General features: G+C 36.9%; 1 long non-coding RNA gene across 1 annotated transcript in view; it reads right to left on the bottom strand.

Moving 5' to 3' along the window:
- The window catches only part of LOC145687645 (uncharacterized), a 203,449-nt gene extending 191,156 nt beyond the window's left edge, over positions 1–12,293 (bottom strand). The window contains exon 1 of the long non-coding RNA XR_014131698.1: positions 12,092–12,293. This is a non-coding gene — a long non-coding RNA (uncharacterized LOC145687645). The remainder of the gene's footprint in view (positions 1–12,091) is intronic.
- Positions 12,294–13,117: the final 824 nt, after the last annotated feature.

Genomic DNA, 13,117 nt, shown 5'->3' with positions numbered 1-13,117 from the left:
AAATAGGATAGTACTGTCAACAAAGTGTGACTTAACCTTACTTAACGTATCACTCAATACCGTCATTGCCTTTGGTAGGAGACTGGTAATTTCTGATCAGTTACTGATGTTCATTAGCTGGCGGGGCTTAACGGAATAAATGAAAATGTGAGTGTAATATGTACTTCATTCTAGATCCAATTGTTGTCTTGGTCCAAAAACCCACATTGCGCTAGTAATTAAAATTAAAATTTGTTCTAAGATTTATCGACAGAGTTCCCCATCACTTAATTGAAGTAGATCTCCAATTATTTATCAAGAACTAGTTCTCCTTTGAAAAGAGAAACGTGTCTTGGATATTTATAGTCCACCTGTGTCTATTTTTTTCTTAGAACCCAAAAACCTCACTCGTATTGATTCAGTCTTTCAGATTTGACTGTTTTGCAAAAACATTAATCTTTACTGGATCCTCTCTCTCTTCGAAACATGTAAACATAACCAAGTATAGTGTGAAATAGAATCGATTTCACATTCACACTTCACAACCTTTTATTTTACTATATTAAACTTCTGGGGAAAAGCATTCCAAACCTATACCAGGCCAGTTACGACTCCTGGAAGAGTCTGCAGAAGATGATGACAAGCAGTAATTATGCTTTCTTAAACTTTTCAAATATGAGTTCAAAACCCACAACACCCGCATGGAATGCATTGAATACCTTCTTCCGCCAAGAACTCTTGCACTAACTGTGCACAATGATAGCGGACAATACCACGTACCAGAACTGTAGTTTTTTACTTCCAGAAAGAAGCCCAATCCTTTTATATCAAAATCCACCCCAGCAGTCAGAGTGCATTGTAGGATACAGAGAGGCGGTCGGCCAAGGTTCGTGATTCATTCAGACATTAGGATGCCATAGTCTCGATATCAGACCATTTCTTAAATGTTGAAACGATCATTACAGGTTCCAGTCTTCTTCAACACGTACGGATATCGAAATTCGTTATGCAGACTGAATTGCAAATCAGCATCGGACAGTACCACGCCCCATTTTTCTGGCGTCCCTTCCAATAGTCTCTACATCACTTGTAATGCTCCTGTTTATGATAGGAAAATAGAGAAACAAATAGCGATTGACTTATTGGACACAGAAATTCCCCATTGAGACGCCGTTAAACCCTTTCCCACCGAATGGACGTACCAATGCCAGCATACCAGGTATTAATCCTGTACGGTCTCAACTGCATTCACGTCTTTATGCTGATGGACCACTAGTGTTCAATATTGATTCGCGTGCGTTTGTATCGTGGGCACCCTTTGTTTGGTCGTCTCGTGTAGTTGCTTTCTTCTTTAACTGTTACAATTTCCTGGGGATTCTTGTAGGGACACCATTTAAACTTGGAACAATCCAGCTTTCAAATATCCACATCTAGTTTCTCATACAATGTTCAAACGACAAGTCAAGTACATAAGGTAGCACATTGTCTGCTGCTAGCTTGAGTGTTGCATTGAAACACTTACTTTTGGTTTCAACTGACCCGTATCTGTTCGGTTGTAGTGAACTGAAAAGTTAATAGTGGTAGAGGTAGAATTTATTGAAATGTCGCTAAAGTTCTATTCTATTTATTAACTCTGTAACTCTCTAGACATAGGAATCATGTCCGTCGTAGCGTAGAATAAAGCCCGCAGTAGGGAAAGTCTCAAATTATTAGAGTTGCAAAACTTTGGGCAGCTGGCATTTTTTTTTTTTTTTTTTTTTTTTTTTTTTTTTTTTTTTTTACAGCAGCGAAATGTAGTTTTCCATTTTATGGGGGGAATACGTCAGATGTAGTGATTTTAGTTTATTCTATCTTTCGATATGCTTATGATCTGAAATGCATATTTTTACCTCGAAATTAATTAGTTACTAACTTATTGTTCATATATATTATTATTAACATATAGCTATTCTTATTCACGGTTTATTATTATCATTATTATTCGATGAATCTTGTGGTTTTGCTAATGCTAATAAAATTATCATGAAATGATGTACCTGTATCTTGTCCTTGCATTTTTTGTAGGGATTGGAGGAATCGCCTAATTTTCTGAGGCTGACCTTCATTACAGCTACTTGTCTCTTTCTGATTTTAATAATTATTAGAAAGCAATCGTTTAATCGCGTGACATAACATGCGTGATTGTTATTCCCAGAGCCTTATCACGTTGAAAATAAATTTGCCCGCAGTCAGAGCGTCGTTTCATTGTCTGCTAGCTACGTGTTAGCTAAGGCTACATATATTCATTAATTTATATATAAATTAATAAATAAACAAAAATCATCTCTATTGTAAGTTCTGTGTGTAGCGCATGTCTCTCTAACTCGCTACGAATAACTCATGCAGGAAGTATTGCTGGAAGTACATCATACCTGACCCATAAATTATGGTCGAAACAAGGTGGTGATCTCATCTTTAAGTCTGAAGTGGTATTTCATTTGTTGCATTCTACAATCAACTTTTCTCATTTTTTTTCTCAATTGTGGCTCAATTATTGTGCTTAGTATTGCAAGTTCAATAATTAAGGTATAGTCACTTTTCCTTTGAATGTTATGGCAATTTAGGAAACTACTGGTTCAGCTAATAATTTCAACAATAATTTTGAACATGTATGTACATAATTTCAAAACTGATTGTTATCTTGGCCCAAGAACTCACATTGCCCTAGTTATTAAAATTTTGATTTGTTCTAAGACGTAGCGACAGAGTTCTCCATCACTTAATTCAGGTAATACTCCTTCAAGCCATAGTTTGCTACCTTGGCTATTTTAAAAAAAGTTCTAGAGAAAAGGGAATGCATTCTCAGAACTAAAACTTATACTGCAAGTAGCTATATAAGTATTCAGCACAGAAATAACATATCATTAGTGAGTTTCGCGTTCTTCATAAAACTAATGGTCTTCAAAATTAACGATTGATACATTTTTCCGATCTTTTTCTATAGTAAAGAGTTTGATTGACTCTTGCATGATTGAACAATTAAAATAATATATACCTGAAGTTCGTTTCATGCTGAATACACTAGTTTTTTTTTTTTTTTTTTTTTTTTAATATTCTGATGTTTTTAAAACTAGTTTGGCAACTAAACTTTTCGGAAACCTCTTTTTTTTTTTTTTTTTTTTTTTTTTAATTGAAATTTGCTCAACCGGCATTTTAAAAATGGCTGCCAGAAAAAAAAAATTGTCATATATTATTTTCAAACAGTGTGTTGTGACTTTCTACCTATATGGAACACATGATTTAAAAAATCAGATAAACAAAAATGTTAAGCAAAAATTTTGTAAAAAAAAAAAAAAAAAAAAAAAAAAAAAAAAAAAAAAAAAATGGATTTGAAATTGATTCACCCAAATGCGTGATATTTAAATTGATGACTTTCTTGAGCTAACTTAGATACGTATATTATTATCTTTTTTACGTTGTCTATAATTACAAACATGTATAAAATGTTTTCGAATATACAGTACTTTCTGGAGCATATGTAGTGTGCCAACTTTCTATTTCCTACACCAAAGTCATACCTGAAAGTTGTCAGATAAACCATCTTATAAATACTGATTGTGTATATACAAACCAATTACATGTTACACTACATCGTTTACCGACAAAATACTGGTAGACCACTTATGCCTTAAAAAGAACGAAATATAGTCAACCAAGTTATTTTGATCTTTTAAGTATATTATTCAATTATGAATCTTAGAAGTAAAATAAACAAATAAATAAACAAAGAAAGAAATATTAGACATGTAACCAATTTCGTTGTAGATAATCACGGTGATTTGTTTGTTTTTAAAATATGCTGTTTTTTCTATGTACTTCTTCATTTTAATGTTTTAGTTACAATTTTCGTCATGCTTGGGATTTGTATATTGAATTTCCAAAATGTAAAAGTTATTCTTCCTTTAGAGAACTTTTGTACTTTTATTTACTTTTAGAATATTGTGTATTTGGATTGTAAATTCCATTATACTTATGATTTGTGTATTAGACTTTCTAAAAGTTCTATGGCATTCGTTCTGACCTAGACAGTTTTGGTGCTTTCGTTAACTGTGTAAGTGTTGTTACAATATTGCATGATAAATTGAAATTTATATGAAATTTAAATAGCAGTGATTTTTCTAAGAGTTGCAAATAAATTGTTTGATAGAATTGGTATGTAACTATGGTCCTATAATATACAAATAACAGTATACATATTAATATATATTTATTTTTTGTATTTTTATTCAAAAAGACTTCCTGTAACTTACTCATAAACAAAAACTCTCTTCTAATATTATTCTTTGTTTTTATTGTAAGAAATATTTCACTATTTTGAAGATCAAAAGTTATTTCCAAACCCAAATATTTCGTAACATTAGGAAAAGACAGGATTTGCAAATTGTTTGGTAATTAGAATAACTTGAATATTGTTTATAAGTAAATCTTTTGAGCGTTTGGAAGTTTTGATGATTTCAAACATATCAAGAACATGTTTTCATAAAATTATTTATGTTTATAAATCAGGACATGCTGAAAATATTTACAACTCAAACTTTATTCTACTATGTTAATTTTAGAATAAAAAAAGAAACCTTACAATGCACATGGTTGTATTCAGTTATTTTTCTAACCTATGTATTTTTTCAAGATCAAAGTGAAGGTAATTGTGAATGAACAAGTAGCACTTACACATTTTTTCATATATTAAGTTTAAATTTATCTATCAAGAAGAACGATTTGTAGTTTTCAACACATTAAAATTAACCTGTAATAATTGTTCTAGGTTATGGATAATATATGTGTAAGAAAATAATATTCTGTTATTTTTATTCGTTTTCCAATTTCTTAAACACAACTGTTGTATACTCGCCTGAGTTCTTATTGTACCTAGTTTATTTAAACTTTTATCGTCCTTCATTTGTTTTTAAAGAAAGGAATAAATCACAAGCATACTATATATTGCACGTGATCAACAGGATTCGTTCAATCTTGACGAAATTTTGCATGAAAATATAAGAATACCCGCAGGCAAGTTTTGAGTTGCAGGTTGCACCCGTGAGATTTTTGGGAGACCATAACTTTTCATTGAAATAACGTAATCGAACTTTACTAGTGCATACCGCTATTAATACTAAAAAGAACGTCAAAAAATTCCCAAATTGAATATAATTTAGTCTATTAAGAAAGTTACCTGTTTTTATCGCAACCAACTCTGATCGCCTCTAGTACCTTTTTTCTTTCTACCTAAATTTGAAATAATTTCCAATAACATTGGTAAAGGGAAATATAGCTGATGTTGACAATTTTAAGTGCTTTAAATCATTATATTTGGCTTGGGGTATCACAGGACTAGTGCTCTCTCCTATTTTATCAGCATTTGATAATACACGTACCGAATATTTAGGTGAATAGTCGTTAAAACAATATACTTGCCAAACAAAACGTGTTAACAGATAATAACTAGTGCTTGTAGGTGTTAATGAAAATTATTTGTTTTAATGAGACTTTAAAAATATCTAAAAACATGTTAATGGAACAGCAAATATATAAATACTTAAATTAATTTCTATTGTAATTTAAATTATTTCATTAAATGTCAAATGTTGTTTATAAAGAATCCAATATGATATAATCATGTAAATTTGTGCAATATAATTATGTACTAATATTTCATTAACAAAAATGTATATATATATATATATATAACACGCATAAGCTGTAACCTAATTCATCCTTACTGAAAATCTAAACCAAGGCTAATATTTAATTACGTTGATTTTGTCGCCCATTCTACTGGACATTTGTCTCTGTCCAAAATTAGTTCTGCTAATCTTTAAAAGCAATGTTAGGTACAGTTCCATCACACCATTGATATAATACCTAGGTATAAAGAACTATAGATGCCCTGACGCGAGATCTTTGGTGGTATCGATCTCGCATACATCGAAAAAGTAAGGCTCCATAGTAATTTTCTGTTATATTGTTGATTGTCTGTGCTTCTAGAAAAGACTTGCGACTAATGAATCAGCGTTCTTTGGAATTTCATAAGATCTCAAAGGTAAGTCATCTTCTTCCTTCTTTTACCCTGTAGCAGTCATGCGTGGCTACGTAATAACATTGGGTGAATAGGCGTATGCATTTTATTTACACTGTGAAAAGGCACGTAAAGGCGAGGCTACTACTCAGAGAATTGTCAAACTATTATTAAGTTTGCTTATTTATTAAACCATATGTTTACGAGTTGGAAATTTTGTCAATATCATGTAACGTACAAGCATTCTGTGACACCTCGGCAAAGCAACTGTTTGGTTGTGAAGGGAGTAGGCCCACTTTGACTACGTTAAAAATTGCTAATGATAGCAATTCCTGCATAAAATAATCCTCACTCACTGTTAAAAGGAACAATAGGCCTATCTCTCTCATACAAATCGCACGCTATTTATCGATCTTCTGTACAACAAAAAAGTATATTTGTAAGTGGGCTCACGTTCGCTTTAGCAGACAGTTCTACCAGATTGAAAATTTATATTTCGTATACGGTTGAATTGAGTTGATTTTAGTTTAACGTCCCGTTCAGCAGCGAGGCTATATAAGACGTAGACATGCTGATTAACGTGGAAACCGAACCACATGAGTTTCTGCCGGGAATCGAACCCGAGTCTCTCACGCCAAAGGCGCATACGCTAACCGCTTAGCCACGACGGAGCTCATTTCGTATATAGTATATAATTATTTCTGTTTTGGTGGAATGTGTTAGTTAAAAATTACAAGGGCTACGATTTACCTTTAAAAATAATAATTTCCAATCTAGTGTCATAAAACGTTGTTGTTGTTGTTGTTGAGTTGAGATTAACATCCCTTTTTGAGCAGCGAGGCTATATGAGACGTGGACCTACTAATTAACGTGGAATCCGAACCACATGAGCTCCCGCCGGGAATCGAACCCGGGTCTCCAACGCCAAAGGCGCGTATGCTAACCGCTGAGCCACGGAGTATCTCTTAGTGTCATAAAGCATAGAACTGATAACGTAAAGGGTTGTACCATTTGATATTGTTCAAAATCTACAGTAGTTTATTGTGAAGTTTATTGTGGGTTATTGTAAAGTTACGTACTTCTCACATACAGCGTTGCCTATGGTTTCGTATTACAAATTAGAGTTTCCAACTGGTGATCCCCACCATTATTTATACGCTGACTGAAACTTGCGGAGTACGCCATCTTGGGAGAGGATATCTCGAATCGAACGCTACAATCGAGAACACGCTCGAATCAACACTGCGGCATAGGGAAGGACATCTCTAATTCTTTATATTATTTTAATGCATCACTCATACTATTTTAAGTAATTTAACATGTAGTGCAGTTATGGGTTATTCAAGGTATGAGAAGTCAAATTACTTTTACACGCGAGAAGTCAGTCAAAATGCATTGTTTTGTGTCGGGGAAGGAATTGGATGGAATATATCAATTGATAGAACTTATCGAACTGAACATACGTGAGCGTAAAAGCTCATACGTAGTTTCTGACAAAATGGAGAAAAACTAATTTCTTTACCAACTTAGAAATTGATACTATACACTCGAAGAAACAGATATTTTCTATCACAAAATGCGTTTGACAAAATCTTTCAACAATTCATGTAAACTATTTTGAATCTGCGAAATGATAGAAATTGGAATGATCGTTAATAATAATAAAGTTATAATAGAATTTCAATGAAAATTAAGAAAACAATAAAATTTGATGAATAAAATTACCCTTATAACGCCATGTTTAAGAACTGTATGTTACCGTCAAGCTGGATTCCGCGCGAACTCCAGTAAAGTAACTGTTAAAATACATCTTCATATCGATGAAAATATTTTTAATTTGGTTTCGTTCATTACTATATAAATGCACCAGTACATACCTCATACTCATGGACAACATTTGTAGATTAAAGCAGGAGAAATTGTTCCTGGAATTTGTCACGCAATCCATCTTGCTTCTGCACATTTGCAAGTGATCGAAAGTGTGAAAATATGACCAACGTTATAAGGAACAAGTACTTAATGCTCAATGAACAAATGAAATAAATCTGTAATTCAGTCCGAAAAGAAAACAAATTCTATCATTCACACACAAATTACTAATATTTAATTGTAGAGCAACTTTAGGACATAGAAATCAATTTTTTTCTGCAAAATTTTAATTAAGGTTGATTTCTTTGGTACAATTAATTTTGAATTGATTTTAATGAAAGCAAGTTTTAACAAACGAATGCTTAATATCATAATCCACTCCATTATGAAATATTTGAATTTTACGTCAGACGGTTATGCCGGTTAGGATAAAGGAGACGGTGACTATGAGAAATGAATGAAATGGTGGAATGAAGAAAGTGGGAAGAAAATGGAGAACCCCGAGGAAACTTACGCACAAGGTGTTTGTCCACCACAAGGCTCACTTGGCGGAGGTTGGGATCGAACCCGGGACCCCAAGCACCAAAGGCGAATGCTCTACCACATTTTTTTTAATTGTATTTATTTAGAGCAATATAGAATACACTCTGTGCTACAGTTGCGTGAGAGACATATAGACATATTTATATGGATAGGCTTAAATCTAAAGACTAATATGAACACCTAAAATATATGTGCAAGGAGAATATACAAAATCAAACAACATTGCAGCATTTCTGCTCGACATCGAGAGTCACCTGGAGAAATCGAGCGAACAATCTTTGCTCGTCTAGGTGAGTAAACTGTTTTTTCCGAACTCGGTTCAAGTATGCCAGATATAGATGTCGGGCACAGAAGGGTCAGTAGTGGTCTATAAATAAAATAGTAGAGCAGATGAGCCTGGTAACTGCTCGTTGTTTGGTAGGCGGGAACCACAGAAATTCCGGAAATAAAAGGAGATCAAAAGTGAAATATCTCCCTGAACCACGACAATCAGCCCAAGAAAAGAACACAGAGTTTGCCACGCAGGTCGCGTAGCCGTGCATTGTGTATATCGGTGTTCTAAAGTGTCCACCTGCGGACAAAAGTCACATATGTCGGACGCACTCCTACCAATCTGTAACAGTCTGGTTTTTGTGACAGTCAGGTTATTTACTAAACGATACCAGGCTTCTCTCATTGGGGATGTAAGATACGGCGCTTAAATGGTACGCCAAATAGCAGGCCAATTGTGGTGCGATTCTCTGACTTCACATAGGGGGGTGACATTTATCAATTCAGATTGCAACAGTGTGATATAGAGAGATTTAGGAGTCCAAGCCTGGGAAGGATTGTCACTCGGAACCATCGACCAGGCCAGGATGACCTGTAAGATGTATGTTAGACACGATTCAGGAAAACGAACGTGGGCAGGATTGTTCCCTGGCCAAAGGCGATCTACCCAGCATTGGAACCATTGCGCAGTGTGAGAGGAGGCATGTCCCAAATGATGTAGGGTGGTGATCATGTAAAGAGCTCGACATTTGTGACGCACACTGATGAGATTTAAACCGCCACGCGCAGTCGGAAGATATAAAACGCGTCGTTGCACGCGGAACATGTAGCCTTTCCATATGAACCAACCAAATAATGACTCAATTTGGCGCGCATATTTATCGGGCAGTGGAAAAAGACGCGCTAGGAACCAGAGTTTGGAACTAATGTAAATATTCAGATAGTGAATGCGTTGAGCTAGAGTGAAAGTTCGTGAGCGGCACAATGATAAATTCATACGCAGCACCTGGAGTAATGGCTGCCAAATATGGTCGTAAGACGAGCGGCATACGGCTTGAAATCGGACGCCTAAAATGAGGGATTCTGTCGTGCAGGTCAGAGAGGTTAAGACGTCCCTGGGAAGCAAGGTCTGAAAGTTATTGACCGTCAGAAGAATTGTTTTGTGTAGGTTAAGTTGCAAACCGCTCGCTAGGGAAAAGTCTTCGATTTTTCGTAACGCTGAGACAAGTTGAGCAGTGGTAGCACAGAGGAACGTTAGATCATCCATATACGAAATGGCTGTCAATTGCTTGAAGCTGTGAAGAGCCGATGTAGAGGGGTGCCGGAAATGATGAAGGAGAGGATCTAGTGCAAGGCAGAACAATATTCCCGAGAGAGCGCAACCTTGCCTGACACCTTTATGAACCCCAAAAGGGGAAAGATGGCTGTTAAGTTGTAACTGGGAAGTAGCATTGTGATAAAGCTGGTGCAGAACGGTAAGTATCTGAGGAGGGAAGTGATACTGTTGTAAGACTTCAAACAAATAAGAGTGGTTTAGGGTGTAAAAGGCTTTCCGAAAATCGCATGCCAGAACTCCTACGGGAAGGGATTGAAATTGGGCATAAGCAAGGAAGTCGCGAATGGTCGCAAGTGAGGTATGAATATTGTGGGTGGGGTCTAAAGCCGTTTGAGCGGGGCAGATGTACGGAAGGATAACTTGCTTAATACGATTGGCTAAAAGCTTAGTAAAAAGTTTGTAATCTGTGTTTAGAAGTGTGATCGGGCGATAGTCCGCCACGCTTGTCGGATTGCCGCCTTTGGGTAGTAGAATGATAACGCCTGCACGTTGATAGACCGGTCCACCTTGCAACAGAAAATTAAATAATTCACAGAGTATTGGACCGACTAGTGGAATAAAAACTGGAGTAAAAGCGGTACCCGATCCCGTCTCTGCCCGGAGATGTACTCCGTTTAACTTGGGAGAGGGTTGTCTCGATTTCGGAAAGAGTGATGGGCGCAAGTAAGGAAGTGCAGTCTTGTTCGGATAGGCACGATGGGATCTTGGTAAGGAAAGGGGGAGATACTGTGTTAACGTCGGGTATTGCGTACAATGACGTGTAATATTCCTGAAAATGCTCGTACAAGGCCTCTTTGATAGTGAGCTGTTGCCCATAGGAGGTGGACACATGAGAGATAAACTGATGTTGTTGGCAATTTAGGCGTTTAACATAATGATACAAAGACGAAGGTTCAGAAACAAGTCTATCTGCCGTCCCGTCGTCAATGTGAACGCTTAGCGATTGGGTATGTTGCATCTGTTTCAATTGGTGCTTAACACGCATGATCGCCGCCATATTGGAAACGCTACTTGGTTGGTTCCACAGTTCGCATAGGACACTGTATAAGAATTCGTGCATCTCGTGATAGTTTTGGCGATGTAATTTCCCCATGCCTTGAAAGAAAGTTCGAATTTGGGGTTTAATGTAGCGACACCACCACATGTTAATATTAGGATAGATCTTACGAGCTCGTAGCCATCGTGTCCAACTAGCATGAAATAAACACCGGACGTGGTCGATGGTTAAAAGTTGATTGTTTAATTTCCAATAACCACGACCGTACAATTTGGGAAGTTGCGTCGGAAAGCGTAAGACCAGCTTAATACCTATATGGTCTGTAAAGCAAGCCGCATATTGCTGTATATCAAATACTCTGCTTAGGAGTCTTGCTGGGAGATAGCAGCGGTCCAAGCGTAAGCCCACTTGGGCTGATTTGAAAGTAAAAGTATGATTCTTATGAAAATGAAGCCAAATGTGTTTTAAGCCCAAATGTGTAATAAAACGATGAAAAGCTGGAGATGGGTGATATTCACCGCTCGTATCTTGAGGAAACATGTGACAATTCATGTCTCAAAGAAACAAAATCGGATATCGTGTAATAGGTAGCAGGTCAACAACTTCTTCGTGATAAAAACGTTCGCGGGCCATACGCTGATTTGTCCCTGAGGGGCCGTAGACAGCCAAAATACATATACCATCAATAACACATCGAATGGCCCGCCCTGACGAGGATAGGTGGATATGCATAGCGTGGAGGCCTAGTTTCACAAGTAAAGCAGTGCCCAATGATGGGGGAACAATATTGATAATGGCAGTATAATTAGACACAAAGGATAGGTCGGGATCCTTGACCTCCTGCAAACAATAAATGTCAGCATCGTGAAGCGCTATGAAGTGCGCTAGTAGCTATTTATTCGATATGCTGCTTATAGAATTAATGTTTAAAGTTGAATACGAACGGGAGTTGACCCCAGCGTTCATTAGGTAAAACACAAGAAGCGTACCCACAAAACAAATGTGTACTTTACAAGGCCGTAAAAATCTCCAGGACACATACCTGTAAGTGTACCTCGCCCGCAGAACAGCACACGCACTGAGTAACTCTGCGAAACACCATACATAGTGTTGACCACACACATATACACACGCAAAAAATCACTTGATTGTAAACACAAAACCAAGAACTTCTCGAAAATAGGTTAATATCTTTGCTATATACAAGCAGGAAAAATCCAAATTGACAAAGCTTTCCCACTTAACGCAAGTAACACAAGCAAGAAGCAAAACACCAGAACAGCATACAACTCGTGATGACGAGACGAAACAAGGAATCCAGTGAAGTCTTACCACAGTTGCTATTCCACAAGGTCAGGCGTTTGGAGGTCATTCACACTTTCTCGTATATTCGGTTTACGTTTTTTCACGTGTTTTACTGATAATATAAACGAAAAAGAGGTTGTATCATCATTAAACACGTCAGTGGGCAAAGGCAGAGCTGGACGAAGCACTATATCCTGGGTCGTGCCATGCTTAGCAGAAGGAAGACCTGTCGCTGGATCATGAAGTACTACTGTCGCATATGAAGCGAGAGATGAGGGTGGTGTGCCTGGAGGGGCCTCGGGGGGGGGGGGGCATGGTACCCCATCATCCAAATCAGTGGGAACTGAAGGTTGCTTAGCTGGTACTATGGTAGCGGATGAGTCATTTGATGGCAATTGGGGGAAATCAGTTTCTGAAGTAGACAGCAGTGTTGACACTTGTTGGGACGTAGCGTCGGAATTTGTAGCACTAACAGAGGATGTCAAGGGCACACTTCGTTCGGGTACATGACGTGTAGTTTTTGTAACATGACGTAGATCTGTCATTACAGGGGTGTCCCCTTCCAGCCGCGTGTACCGGGCAGGACGTCGCCGCTGTTTACACGTGGAAATCAGGTGATCGAGTGATCCACAAGCGTGGCAAGTTTGTAACTGTCCTGGATAGGAGACATTGCCTTTAATAGTGTCAAAATGTAATCGAGTAGGGATATGCTTTTTTAACGTCATCGAAAAAATCCTGTTACCATTATAAAGGCGTGTAGGAA

This window comes from Thermobia domestica, chromosome 6 (genome assembly GCF_964235325.1).
Source record: "Thermobia domestica chromosome 6, izTheDome1.hap1.1, whole genome shotgun sequence".
NCBI lineage: Eukaryota > Metazoa > Arthropoda > Insecta > Zygentoma > Lepismatidae > Thermobia > Thermobia domestica.
This window is presented reverse-complemented; position numbering and strand designations above follow the sequence as displayed.